The sequence below is a fragment of the Pundamilia nyererei genome, unplaced genomic scaffold (assembly GCF_000239375.1).
Source record: "Pundamilia nyererei isolate P.nyererei 1_Seehausen unplaced genomic scaffold, PunNye1.0 scaffold00008, whole genome shotgun sequence".
In the NCBI taxonomy this organism is placed as follows: Eukaryota; Metazoa; Chordata; class Actinopteri; order Cichliformes; family Cichlidae; genus Pundamilia; species Pundamilia nyererei.
Genome location: NW_005187409.1, coordinates 4,655,725 through 4,668,845, shown reverse-complemented (window position 1 = coordinate 4,668,845; position 13,121 = coordinate 4,655,725). Strand labels below are relative to the sequence as shown.

The window sequence follows — 13,121 nt, the reverse complement described above, 5'->3', positions numbered from 1 at the left end:
GGGGAGGTGTTTTGATATTTGTCCTTCTGGGGGAAAAAAAGGTTTATTGGTGTCAGCAATTCTTCACACGAGTGGCTCTCAGTTTGTGTTTTCAGGGCTTACAGTGCTGCTACTATTTCCAAGCCAGTCAGTTAATTGCATCCACGTGGCATCGCAGGTGTAACTCGGTCCCTGATTAGACGGATAGAATGAGAACCAGCAGGCTCGGAGTCCCGTCAGCGAGGGCTGAGAAGCACAGCACAATATGAACGAGTAACTTCACGGCCCGCGAAGCTAATAAATAAACTCACGCTGAGGCTACAGTCCAAAGAATAATAAGCTACCCTGTGACAAAAAATAAACAGGTAATGTGGTTCAGTTTGTGTTTCACTTATGAAAAAGGAGCGACTTCCAACCTGGATAACAAGGAGGTGACTGTAACTTAAACAAAGTAAGAATATAATGAGCTCTTTTTGCAGCAAGGTAAATGCTGAATAAATACTAGTATCTATGAGTGGCCAGTATGCTCCAAATCATTCCCTACTCGAATCAAGTCACTGCACATGCTTGTAAGTGTAAATTGCTGGCAGGGTGATAATGCTGGCTGTGGCTGCTTTTGACATATGTGATACCCAAGTGTTGTTCTCACCCGCATATCCATGAACGTGTGGACTCAGCAGTGTTAGCCTGAGGACATCTGCAGCGCTTCCAGAAAACCGTACCATAAACTCATACAAATCAAGTTTCTTCTTTTTCCCCCTATGCTCATGCATCCTATTTTGGTTGCTGTGAACATGTTAGGATAATCTGATAAGCACATAATCGTTCTGCGAGGGACAGTTTCAAAGTTACGTATGAACACACAGGGGACAGCTCTCATTTTAGCTAATCCTTGCCAGGAGGCATTGTGCCAACTGGGTACGCACTGAGACTGTACATGAAGCAAGCTGGTTTTTAAGAGAGCGAGGAAGAGAAGCTAAATCCCACAGATGTCTTTCCTTCTCGAGGATTCTCTAGTCTTTGCCGTTTTCACCATCCCCCATTGCCTCATTAATTGTAAATACCACTTAATTTCACCCTTTAAACACAGCACACTTCCCTGTATATGTCTCACTAAGATCTCCCAAAGTGACTCTCTCTACTCTCTATCAAGCCTTCTTAGGAAAAAAAAGGAGTTTAATGTGACAGTGTGAAACTGTCTCAGGTGCACAGCTTGTCTAAGAGCTGATAGATCGAATGATGAACCTGAATAAAGCTCGTTCAGATGGAAAACCTCCGACAGATAAATCATCTCCATTAAGTCACCCGTTCATCATGTGCTGATTAGCTGCAGGCTGTACATAAGGCTTATATCCCCCACTAGGTCTTGTTAGTACTCGTCTGTGTCGACTAACATGCCCCGGGCCATATGAAGCCAGGACTCCTGAGTAGTGAAAAGCTTCCTTTCTAAAGAACAACAAATCTGCCTGAAGGAGACAGACTGCAGCTCTGACAGGGAGAGCTGGACCAAAACTACAGTTATCGGTGTTTTACTGGTGCTGAAGTGAACTGGTGAGCCCGACTGTGACATCAGGATTTGCTGGAATAACTGATTTTGTTTACCCACAGTGGAAACTTGTTACAGCACTTGTTTTAGGCTGATTTGGTGAACTTGTTAGCAAGACACAGAGCAGTTACCGAGCAAAGTAATCACCTATAATTTGTCTGTTTCCACCCTTTTGAATCCAAGACCAATATTTACTGACGTTACCTTTGTTTTAATCTCTAACCAGTCCATGGTTAATTACCTAACTGTATAGCGGCTAAATGCTGTACTATCTTCGCCAAAGGACAGCTGCATTGTAGATCTGCCAGCTGTAGCCAAAAGCAAAGAGACGACAACACTGCGGGTTAACAAAAACTTTCAAGTGCAATGCAAAACAGCACAATGTTCCAGGTCAACTCCCAACCAGGTGTACCTTTTACTGCATCACATTTCCTGCTGTCTTTCCCACATTTCCTGTTGGCTATCTGCAGCTATCAAATAAAAGGCAAAATGAGCATCATTATGAGAGATTTGTTTCACACATTGTAATTTGATAAATTCAGAATATGAAAGCGTGATATTTTACAGACTTTAAAAATCGTCTTTCTGACTGTTTGACTTTAGTAATGGGTAAATTGGTTGCTAGGAAACTGACACTGACAGTTACGGGAACCAAACCCTATTACACCTAACTATAGATATTACTTTGTTTGCATCAAGTGTGGATACGATGACAGATATAGTTTAACAGCAAATAATAATCATGCACTGCAGAATGAGTGTGGAATACATATTACTGTGAAACTGAGTTTTAAACAAGTATCCGGTCTGACATGTTGACCACATTTTTTTTAAACTCTTCCATCACAGATTTAAAAAGAAAAACTATTTTAATTTTGTATTCAACATAATTCTGGACTAATCTGGCCAATAGCAAGCATTCTTCTTAAATAGTTTTTCTGTTCTTATCCTTTACCTCTTTAGCTCCAGAGAACTTTAGCTGTTTAGCTTTCTGGGAGGACAGAAAGCTAAACAGCTGAGCCACCGAGTAAAAACAAGTTTGAACTGGTAGGTGTCACCATGTGTCAATCTATAGAATCCAAAACACACCCAGTGTCATCAAAGAAGTGCAAATCCCATTGCTACTTCATCGCTAATGACTGCATTAGTAGCTGTAAAAACAGATTTAGAGTGTTTAGGCATGTCAAATGGGACCAGTTGTAACTTAACGATTTTTGGAAGCAAATTATTCACCTCCTCTCCTGCAACATGCCTTGGCTACATCAGTGTCAGGTAATGTCCAAACATTTCCATTAATCACAATAAGACACAGTAAACACAGAGAGTGATAATGAAATTCCGGCAGTCGAGAGAAACAATGCAACGATGACAACGTGTTTAATTACTCCATTACCCTCTGGAACCCTACGGCTGTTATTTGTGTGCACTAAGTCCTCTTTCTTTCTGAGGGAATGACACTAAAACCTGATGTTTTAGATTGCTGAGATTTGTGTCGGCTGCTCTATTAGAGCTGACAGAAATGTCTTACTCCCACATGATAATGTCTGTTTGAGAAATTTAAAAAAAAAAAAAAAAAAAAAGTACTAATAAGATGGCAGTCACTACCATTTCAGATAGCAGCGAGTTATGTCCGTACAGGGAAAAGAGTAGGCTGGATGTGTATTTTTCTTTCAAGCACTTCTTTTTTTTCCCTTCCCTCTTCCGTCACTGTTCGTGTGTGAAGCTACAAGATGACAAAGACACACAAAAGCAGACAAAGAGTTCTTGGAGAGAGATCGTGGGGGCAGGCTGATGCAGCCCAGAGGAAGCTGATGACCAGTATAAAAACTGCTGCCTTCAGACATGAACAGACGACATTCTGTATGACCTAATTCATTTGAAAGATATTGAAAGTATAGCAGTGTTTTGTTTTGTTTATTTATTAGCCTTTACTTCACTGCACCACCTGAAAAATACGCTGAATACTTATATGGGGCTGATTTCTTATCCTTCCTTCAAAGTTATAGCATATTTCTCTGCTTCAGTATCGGCTGCAAAGCAGAATTTCCCAACATAGAGACTTTAGTGGGGCAGACTAGTCAGAGTGTAACTGGCAACTCATTTTAGCATGTTTAAATACCTCCAAGAAAAAGTCTCCAAAAGTTGATTCTGTTCATCTGGACGTAGCGTTTTGTGGGAGAAACGTTTCGTCACTCATCCAAGTGACTTCTTCAGTCTCAGCTGACTGCAGGTTTCCCCGATCTCATAAACAGTACATTTGCATAATGACTGAAACCAGCCCACTGAAGGAACAATGGGCTGGGAGGTCAGTTCCTTAATCTTAATTATGCAAATTTTCATGACCATTGATCAACAACCACTGACCAAAACCCACTGATCAAAGACCACTGATCAATGGCCATGAGTACCATTCACAGAGAGTTGGGGAATTTCTGCAATCACAGCATTGTAAGATGGTGACAGATGTACCCTTAGGGCCCCTCCTCGATTCAGAGATGGTCTTTCCCTTTTCACGTAAATGGCCTCCTTGACTCCGCGCTCAAACCAGCGTCCAGATGAACAGAATCAACTTGAATGCATCAAGACTCCAAGAAAAAGGTTCCATCCACGATCAGTCCACTATTGGAGAATCCCCTAGCTAGCCCCAGCCTTCCCTGCCTTGTGTTTTCCTGACTGGCTGACTCGTTAGTCAGATCACTGATGTGGAGGTTTTCAATATCATTCAGCTCCATCGACAGTCTTTGACTGCAGCTGGTGACAGTAGCCCATGTTCTGCCTCAGAGATCCATTGCAAGCTGCAGGGACACTCTAATGAGAACCTGTGGCAGGTGGAAAAGTGGTTAAAATGCTCAAGCTCACGGAGGCTTCAGAGCAGAACAAGGACTACCAGCTGCAGTCGGGAGTTCATCTGTGGATCAGGATACTCTGCTCAGTTAGGTCCATAAGTTTGTGGACAGTGGCATATTTTTCTTGAGTTTTCTCTCTGTAATCCACCACTGTGCATTTTTAAATCATACAATGAGTTTCTGACTGAAGTGCAAGGAGTGTGACAAAAGTGTTGCACTCACTGGCATTGTCATATATCTGATTTTTCAGAGGTTCGAAAGTAACTGGGGTAAAAATTAATCTTTTTATTTTTATTATTTGGCCAAAAACCTGTGGACCTACCTGTATCTGTTAACGTTCTTGGCAAAATATTTGGAACAGCGCGCAGGAAAAGATGAAGTGATATTACATATCACTTCATTTTGAGATACGTTTTCAGTACTCTGGCAATATGAACACTTTTATTAAAAACACAGAGACCATGCTAAAAATGGATCCCACTACCAATTCCTTAAGGTGGTGCCTTTCAAAATAAAATGAGATTAACGTCAATGGAAGTTAACTAAGTTATAGTGAAGCATAAGAACTTCACAGGGGGGACGTGGTGGACAGCAGGGGAAAGCAAATTAGAGAGCAAGTTAGATCAGACACATTAATCAGACACATTATTCCAACTGACTAATAATAATAATAATACATATACGCACACTGTGACACCACAGTGCAGGGAAAGTGCTATCTTATTTTTCAAGTATACAAGGATGGTGATTAATTATCTACACCGAGTATCACAGAATTGCTATTTTGTAGGTAATATATGACACGTGGGCAATGCATGGAGAGCTACACTGTACTGACTGCCCAGGTAGCTGAAGATGTAAAATATGCACTCCAACATCCTATTTCCATTTTATTTTTGCCTTTCAAAGAAGGGGAGCCAAGTTCAAATTCAAATTCACCTTGTACCTTCCTGTCACAAATGCAAAAATGATTTTCATTTCATCTCACCATTAAAAAAAAAAAATCTCAACTTGTAATTTTTATTCATTGAATTATATAATTATTAAGATCGTCTTACATGAAAAATGTATAAATGTATAAATCTTTGACACATTTTCAGTTATCCCATATAATCCTGTTATTCTCTGTGTAGATACATAGGTGCTTGAGTCTGAACCAGCCTCTGGTCTGATGCCTTTGTTTTCCCTTGTGGGGGGAACAAAGGCATCAAAGCAACCAAAATACCCATGTGCATGCACAATCACGCAGTTGCAGAGACGTGGACACACACACACACACACACACACACACACGCTCACATACGTGGAAGCACACAGGCACACAAACACATACGCAGAAGGGTGCAGGAGGAAAAGGGGGTTTGAACACCAAGACGTGCATGCGCATACACCACCCTTTCAAGCAGTCACAGATACACACATATACAAATCCAGACAGTCAGTGTTTGGGTAACCATGGTGATGGCAAAGCCCAAAGGTTTGTTACTGAAACCTAGTTAATTAGAAGGAGTAAGGGCGAAAGAGAGAGAGTAATGTCGATACTCGAGGGAAAGTGTTTCGCCATCTGTTAAAACCCACATGTACCCTCTGCCCGGTCGTGTGTGGATACAGTGTAACTGTGTGTGCACGAGCTGGCCACAGTTGTTGCATGAGCAAACACAAACACACACACACAATTCTCTGCTCCTGTGGTGCTGAAAGCGCAGAGGCCAAGAGTTTCTTTTTCTTACTGGTATTAGATGACTAATTGGAAGAGCTAATGCTTAGCCGCCAAATAACGCGCGCTGGCATCTGCTGCAGAGACACACCAATTATCGCGCACGAAAGGGATCAGGGTGATAAGTTATACAACTACATACAGAAGGAAAGAGACGGGAGGAGGGAGGGAGGGTTGACAGGGAGGGAGTGGAGAATGGGGTGGAGGAGGGGAGTGCGAGGTGTCAGGGGACAGAGGAAAGGCTCGGGGAGGAGGGGGGAGAGAGCGTGAGGGAGGGAGGGGATGATGGAGGTGAGTGAGTGAGAGAGACAGAGACAAAGTGAAAGAGACCTGAGGGTGGAGAAGGGAGACACAGGGCTAAATTTGCCGGGAACATAAAACAACAAGATGGAGTGTAGTTCTTCTTCTTTCTTGGGAGGTAAGTAATCAGAGAAAGGGGGAGAAAGAGGCCTGATTGATGCATCAGTGAAGGACAGGAGCTACATGCCTTAAAACCTGGCCAGAGAGAGGAGGTGGTGGTGAAAGAATTTGGCTGTAAGAGTGAGACTAAGGAGAGGCAATGGGCTCTCGTTTTGTGTTTAGCTCACTGTGTTTAATCACCTGCGCGTTTATGAGTGTGTGTGAATGTTTCTCTCTCTCTGTGGGACTGTGTTAGAAATCGGAGGTAATGATGATAATGATGAAAACAGGGTAACATTTACTTTGTAGCCCTGTGTTAAACCAGCTTTGCCAGTGTGTGTCTTTCCTTTAAATGGCCTTCCATCTTATTTTCGTTTTTTTTTCCTCCTTTCTCCCTGCTTCTCCCTCCTATTCCCCAGGCCCCAGTGCAACCTGTTTGTGTATTCCTCCCTCTCCCGCTTGCCTCTCTCTCTCCTACCCACTTGTCCTAAACACCATTATAGCGCTTTCAGTCATTTAATTTCTAGCCATCATTTATTTGGACCACTTGAGAATGTCAATCAGTTTGCTGCTGTCCCTGTGTCAGAGAGGACAAAGCCTGAGCTACGTTGCAGGATAAATGCAGATTTGATTCTTTACCATCACCTTTTAAACCGAGGAAGACAAATTTAACATAAAACAATCTGATCTTGTAATTAATAACATAAGAGGATTTGCCTTTAATGACAAACACTCCAACTGTTGTATTAAGTAATCGTTAATAATCTATTTTTTTAACTTGTCCTGCTCCACCCTGAGCATCAGTACAGGTGGACTATAACCTAAACTGAGTTAAACAAGTAATGCAAGCAAACTGGGTTAAAAGAAATAGTGTTATTGTGTTTCCTTTTCTTGCACCTGTGTTTACGCTGCTTTATAGGCTTTCCTTGGCCTCTTGGCAAACCTTACTTACTAGAAATATGTTTTTAAGCTTCACAAAGTCTTGTTCCCACCTGTGTGTAACAAACACCTTACTCCAAAATGTGCATTTGTACGCACTGATGTAGTGTTAACATAGATTTATAAGTGAGGATCCCAACACTGCTAATTGCTTGTGCATTCTTACCATAGTTCACACTTGCAGTGGCGATATGACATGAAGCAGCTGGTAACTTTAAATTAATGATAAGATGAAGCGTGACAAGAGCAGGTTTCTCAGATTACTTGGAAACGGAGGAAGTTGACCAGAGTTCAACTTTATGCAAATGAGCAGTAATGCATTGGGGAAATGGCCAGCTGAAGGGTAGAAGTATTTAAGGGTACTTTACATTTTTTTGTCGTAAATCCTCCTCTGACTACAGTTACTATAACGGCTGGCAACAGCCCGCGTACTTCCTCAACAACTTTACAGTAGAAATTCAAATGCCTGCAATCAGTGAGGCAACATTAACAACAGGCGAAGATAAATGATGCAGAGAAAGCTCTTTTTTGCCTTTACCATAGAGAGTGCATTGCATGCTTGGCAAAATATTTATATTTTATCATTCTAAAATGATCTTTGAATTAATTAAGAGAACATCTGTTGATCCAGTTTTGCTTTCTTGCTTCTGGTGAGACTGTGCAAGTAAATCATAAATTTGGGCTTTTTCCAGTTTGCACAAAGCCATTTGTTATCATTTTACACTATTTTATACCATAAATGCTTAATTACTAAATTCAGTATTTTATATTTTAATCTCTACTGAAGAGATGTAGCCTCTTACTGAAAAGTGAGGCCAATGTGGAAATGCCTTAAATATTATTTTTTCTAATGGCCAGCAGGGGGCGATACTAGAGGTCTATGAAAAGCTTCCCAACTTCTTATATATAACCTCAGCAAACACTTTGCTCACGTGTTTCTCGTGTCATTCACTAGTGTCAAATCTTATGTAATACAGCGCAATGTTATTTTTTTTTATAAATTATGGTCCCCTTTAGATTAAAATTATTGCACAGTAGATAATACTGGCTCAAGGCTTTGTCTGACTTGACAGGCTGATATCATCTTTAGTAGTGCTCTCAGAAAATTACTGAGCTTGCCATCACTGCTATTAGCATGAACATACAGGGAACCCATTCTGAATATAACCAACATGCAAATGTGTCACGCAGGAGGCAATGCAAAGTCTGTACAATGAGACTGAGGGAAGCCTGAAGAAGAAGAGTGGTTTGTTTTGCTTTTTGTGGTCTAAACAATCAGAGATGAGCATTTAAGTATTGATTGGCTAAGCCAGTGCAGAATGACCACAATATTGCACAACAAACCAACAATTATTGGTGCAGAAATTGCACTGGTAAATATTGATAATATTCAGATTTTAAGTATTAAGCATTAAGCAGCTGCTAATGCAATTTTTATTATGCAGAGAGCAATTTCATCAATCATGCCAAATCTACATATCAGTGAGTTGAAATGATTGTGTATCATTTGTTTTGGTATAATCTGGGCCATTTTGTTTGCCATTTGTGGCTACAACTTTTTTGGTTTTTTAATATTTGAAGGGGAACATGCAGCTAATCCTTTAACCTACTTTTACTTAAGACAATAATTGCCTGAACGGGGGTGTTAAACAGATACCACGAGGGATAAATCCACCATAAATTACAGTGATTTACCACAGACACAGTAATAGTTCCTGCAGGAATAACTCAATTTTTCTTATTACAAATGCCATAAAACAAACAGAAAAAACAGTAACCTGATTTTAATAAGTTCCCTCTATTTAAGAACATTTTCAACAAAAATGAGAGGGGGAAAAAACACAATAAGAAACACCCTGATGTAGATCAATACAACCAAGGGTAATCTTTGTAAACGTAGCAGGATGAACTGAACTGAACTGAACTGTATTGCACTTCAGGTTCTCAAGTCAGGTTCAAGCTCCTTTATATGACAATATAAAACAGAATGAGAATGATAAATCAGTCAACATTACACTGTTGTATTAAGACAGGGGGAAGAATATATAGAACTGGATTGCTAAATGTGGATGTTTCAAACATACACAACGCGTCTATCCACAAGTGGACTTACAATATTGTACACTTTCCTTTATCCTAATATTTTGCTTATACTATATGTGGAAAAATAAATAAAACTGCATAAAATGTCAAATGTTAGCATTATTATAGTACCAGACTACTTAAATAGCTAAGCAATAATTATCCGGCATCACGTCCCACTGCCTCATTTAGAGCACAAACAGAAGGAATATATAAGTACGACCATTACTAGAGACTGCTACACTCCATAATTACAGTACACTTGACTTCATAAATTATCATATCACATGATGTAAGTGATACTGACACTGTAAGCATGACAATTTAGACATATGAAGTATTTAATAATATTTGCTAAATTAGATGTAATTGAATTAGAATGATCAACTGTTTTATAAAGTGTTACAAGTGCATAAATGCTAAAGCCTGCTGATATATGGTTGCTAGATTATGATGACGCTATAATATCTATTATGGATAAATACCTTCAGGGGTCTACACAAATTCAGCCACACAAGCCTAGAGACCAGTCGGTGATCCTCTGACAACCTCTGGTTTCTACGATAAATGTGTGTCATCTAATAAGTCGACTGATTGTGGGCGATTGATAGTTGTTCTCGGGTATAGCTGCTTTGGTTGCATATCAGATTGCAACTTGGCAACTGCTCATGGTTTCCATTAAAGACGCCGACAGGTCTGCAAACACTCGACTGAAACACTTTGCATTCAAAATAAAAGTTGTACCTTATTACATCACTGTGTTTCAAAATGCCAAACATGTACTTGGAAGGCAAATATTGTCCATTTGCAGTTTGCATTGTACTTTCACAACCACTTGGCAACTGTTTGCAGACAAGTTGGCATCTTCAATACAAATTATGCTGCAATCACAAGGTTTCCGATGCAGGACCATATAGGTCTTTCTTTTAGCGACAATCAGCAACCTCCTGCAATCATTTAACAACTGGTCTGGAATACAAAATACCAGTGGTAACCATGAGGTCACTGACCGGTCTTTTGGCCTACATGAATATGGGTTAGAAATCAATTCAACAGCAACAGCCAGTAACGTCCAGTAACCACTTGCAATCGGTCAGGGAATACTCATTGTTCCCTATAGCAACTGATAGTTTCATGGCACGTTCGTTTGCTCATTTCCTGATTGGTTTCTGTTAGCGCCTCCTGCACAGAGATTTTGATTGTAAACGGTTTTGTTCTCACAGGCAGAAAAACACAACTTACACTTTTCCAAATAATTAATTTAGTAGTACTTATGTTATGATTAGACTTTTACTAATGTGAGGGTAAAATTGGGTTTTTTTGGCGTTTGTGTGGCCATGATGGGTGTCAAGGTTTGGTTAGCAATGGCTCGCTGTGATGGACTCGTGTATTGATTAAGAACATCAGTGTTCGGGTACACAGTCTCAAGAGATGACATTAAAAACATATAATAATAGTATTATGGAAATCAAGACGTTTTTCAGGGTTGCACTGTGTGGGTCAAATATACAGTATGACACAGTGGTAGATTAGAGCAGACACACTCTAAAATAACATTTTTTAAGCAGATAAAATAACTGCTAGGGAAATCTGCCCCAGTCCCTCTGATTGTTTCCATGAGTCTGACTATGAGAGTCTTTCAAAATGAATCAGACTAAGTCCTACTACCGCATCTCTGGAACAGCGCCAGAGGGTGCTGGTGGTGTAGCTGCACCTGCACCTGGAGCCCCAAGGGGCCCACACAGGCCCTGTACAGATGCTCTGTGTGCAGATGAGCTGCAGAGTGTGTGGGTGGGTGCGTGATTGAAGAGGACAGAGGTGTGCCAATGTTTGCACCTCGGTCTGGCATGATCAACTTCTGTCAGGGAAAGCAACATTTAAAATTGCTGTGTTCGCATTCAATAAAAGCCTAAGCTGTGGCGACTCCTCAGTGAGCAAACAGCACAAAGGTAATAAATGCAAATTAATTGTGAGGTGTGCCTCTTAGGAAAATAAAACTCACTGGTCACAGAGTCAGAAAACACATCAGAATTAATTTAACCCCGAGCTGATTCACAGTCATTATGCCTCAAGGACCCCTGCCTTTGACTCGTCCTGACACACAATGATGCCAGTGACTCTATGTTTATGATTAGGGTCAAATTAAAGCTCAGACTTATATAAATAATATGTATTACTTCATTTTCTCAAGTGTGAGAAACCTCTCTCCTTCCTTTTCCTCGAGGGCTTTAATCCACTCATTTTCCATCTAAGGGGGCCCCCAAAGCCCCAACAGCTAAAGTCTCCGGTGCTTTGTGTAGCCTGTGTGTGAGTGTGTGGGTGTGTGCGTGGGTGTGTGTCTGTGCACCTGTCACTCTAATGCGTGGTGAGTTGTCGGTAATTGCTGGACCGTTGCGACCTCCTGAACCCCTGTAACGGAGCTCAGAGAGCCGCTGTACGCTGTAAAGAGTCCCCCCCCCCCACACACACACACACACACACACACACCAACAGAAAACAACATCACGCGCAGTCTCGGCTCTAGATGATGAAGAAGAGGAGGCGAAGGAGGAGGAGGACACAACGTGCGCTGGAGGCGACACCTGTCAAACCGTTACTGAACACAGTTGGTTTATTTAAAAAGACGGAGGCGCCCTGAGGACTTGGGGGACAAAGCGAGGTGGAAATAGAGATTAGTCGCACCTATTGCCGCTGTTTTGCGCTGAGGGAGAGACACGGACCTCTTTTGAGGAGAAAGAGTGAGAGAGAGAGAGGAAGAGACTGTGTAGTATTAACGTTATGACATGACGTTTTGGAGTTGAAGTAGCGAAGTTGACGTTTGGTTGTTGGCTGACAGCGAGAAGTGAGAGCGAAAGGACGCTGGAGAGGGAAAAACTGGACTTTATTCGAGGTTAGCCCCTCTCTGGCACACACACACACACTCTCTCTCTCTCTCTTCCACATACACACACACACACACACACACTCCAAACACATTAACCACAGCGGAGCTCAGAGTGAAACAACAGGGTGGGAGATAACTCGTGCACATCGCGGAGCTTCGGTGCGGACAGACCGAGCGTCCCCGTTCCTCTGCGGCGCGCTCGCCCCGGCTGTAGAGACCGCTGGCCGGGACTTACCGGACACCCAGAAATAATCTGTTAACTTGAGGGGGATGATAGGACAAGGATGCCCTGAGGGGAGCGAGCACCAGAGAGGCGGAAAAAGGGGCAACAAAAGGTATGATGTGGTTCGTGTTGGTGACTGCGTTTGCAGAGGAAACGCTTCGTTCAGTGCTGTCAGTCTGTCATCGTGGTTAGATGTTGATGCCAACCAGCTTTAGACTCCCTCCGTGTTGCAAATACGTACGCCTGCCCTCGTTTATATAAATGTGCGTTTGCGTGTGTGTTCATCTGTGCAGCTATCTGCTGGACCAAGCTTTTTGCAGACAAGTAGAAAAAAAGTCCGAGATTTGAGAAGCAGGGCTTCGGAGAGTTAACAGGCAGAGGGAGATTAAAGCCATAGATTATACTTTGTAAAGAGAAAGAATTCCCGCTTGTATGTTTTCTCTCATCCCTCCTATCGCTCTTTCCTGTTCCCTCCCTGCATTCCCCATGTGAGCTGTTGTGTGTGT

At 41.7% G+C, this 13,121-nt stretch overlaps 2 protein-coding genes across 4 annotated transcripts in view; one reads left to right on the top strand and one right to left on the bottom strand.

Moving 5' to 3' along the window:
* macrod1 (mono-ADP ribosylhydrolase 1) overlaps positions 1-13,121 on the bottom strand; it is a 142,406-nt gene that overhangs the window by 66,763 nt on the left and 62,522 nt on the right. The gene's annotated exons all lie outside the window — the stretch shown is intronic.
* flrt1b (fibronectin leucine rich transmembrane protein 1b) overlaps positions 12,461-13,121 on the top strand; it is a 29,104-nt gene continuing 28,443 nt past the window's right edge. The window contains exon 1 of the mRNA XM_005723072.2: positions 12,461-12,727. The gene's annotated coding sequence lies outside the window, so the exon portion shown is untranslated. The remainder of the gene's footprint in view (positions 12,728-13,121) is intronic.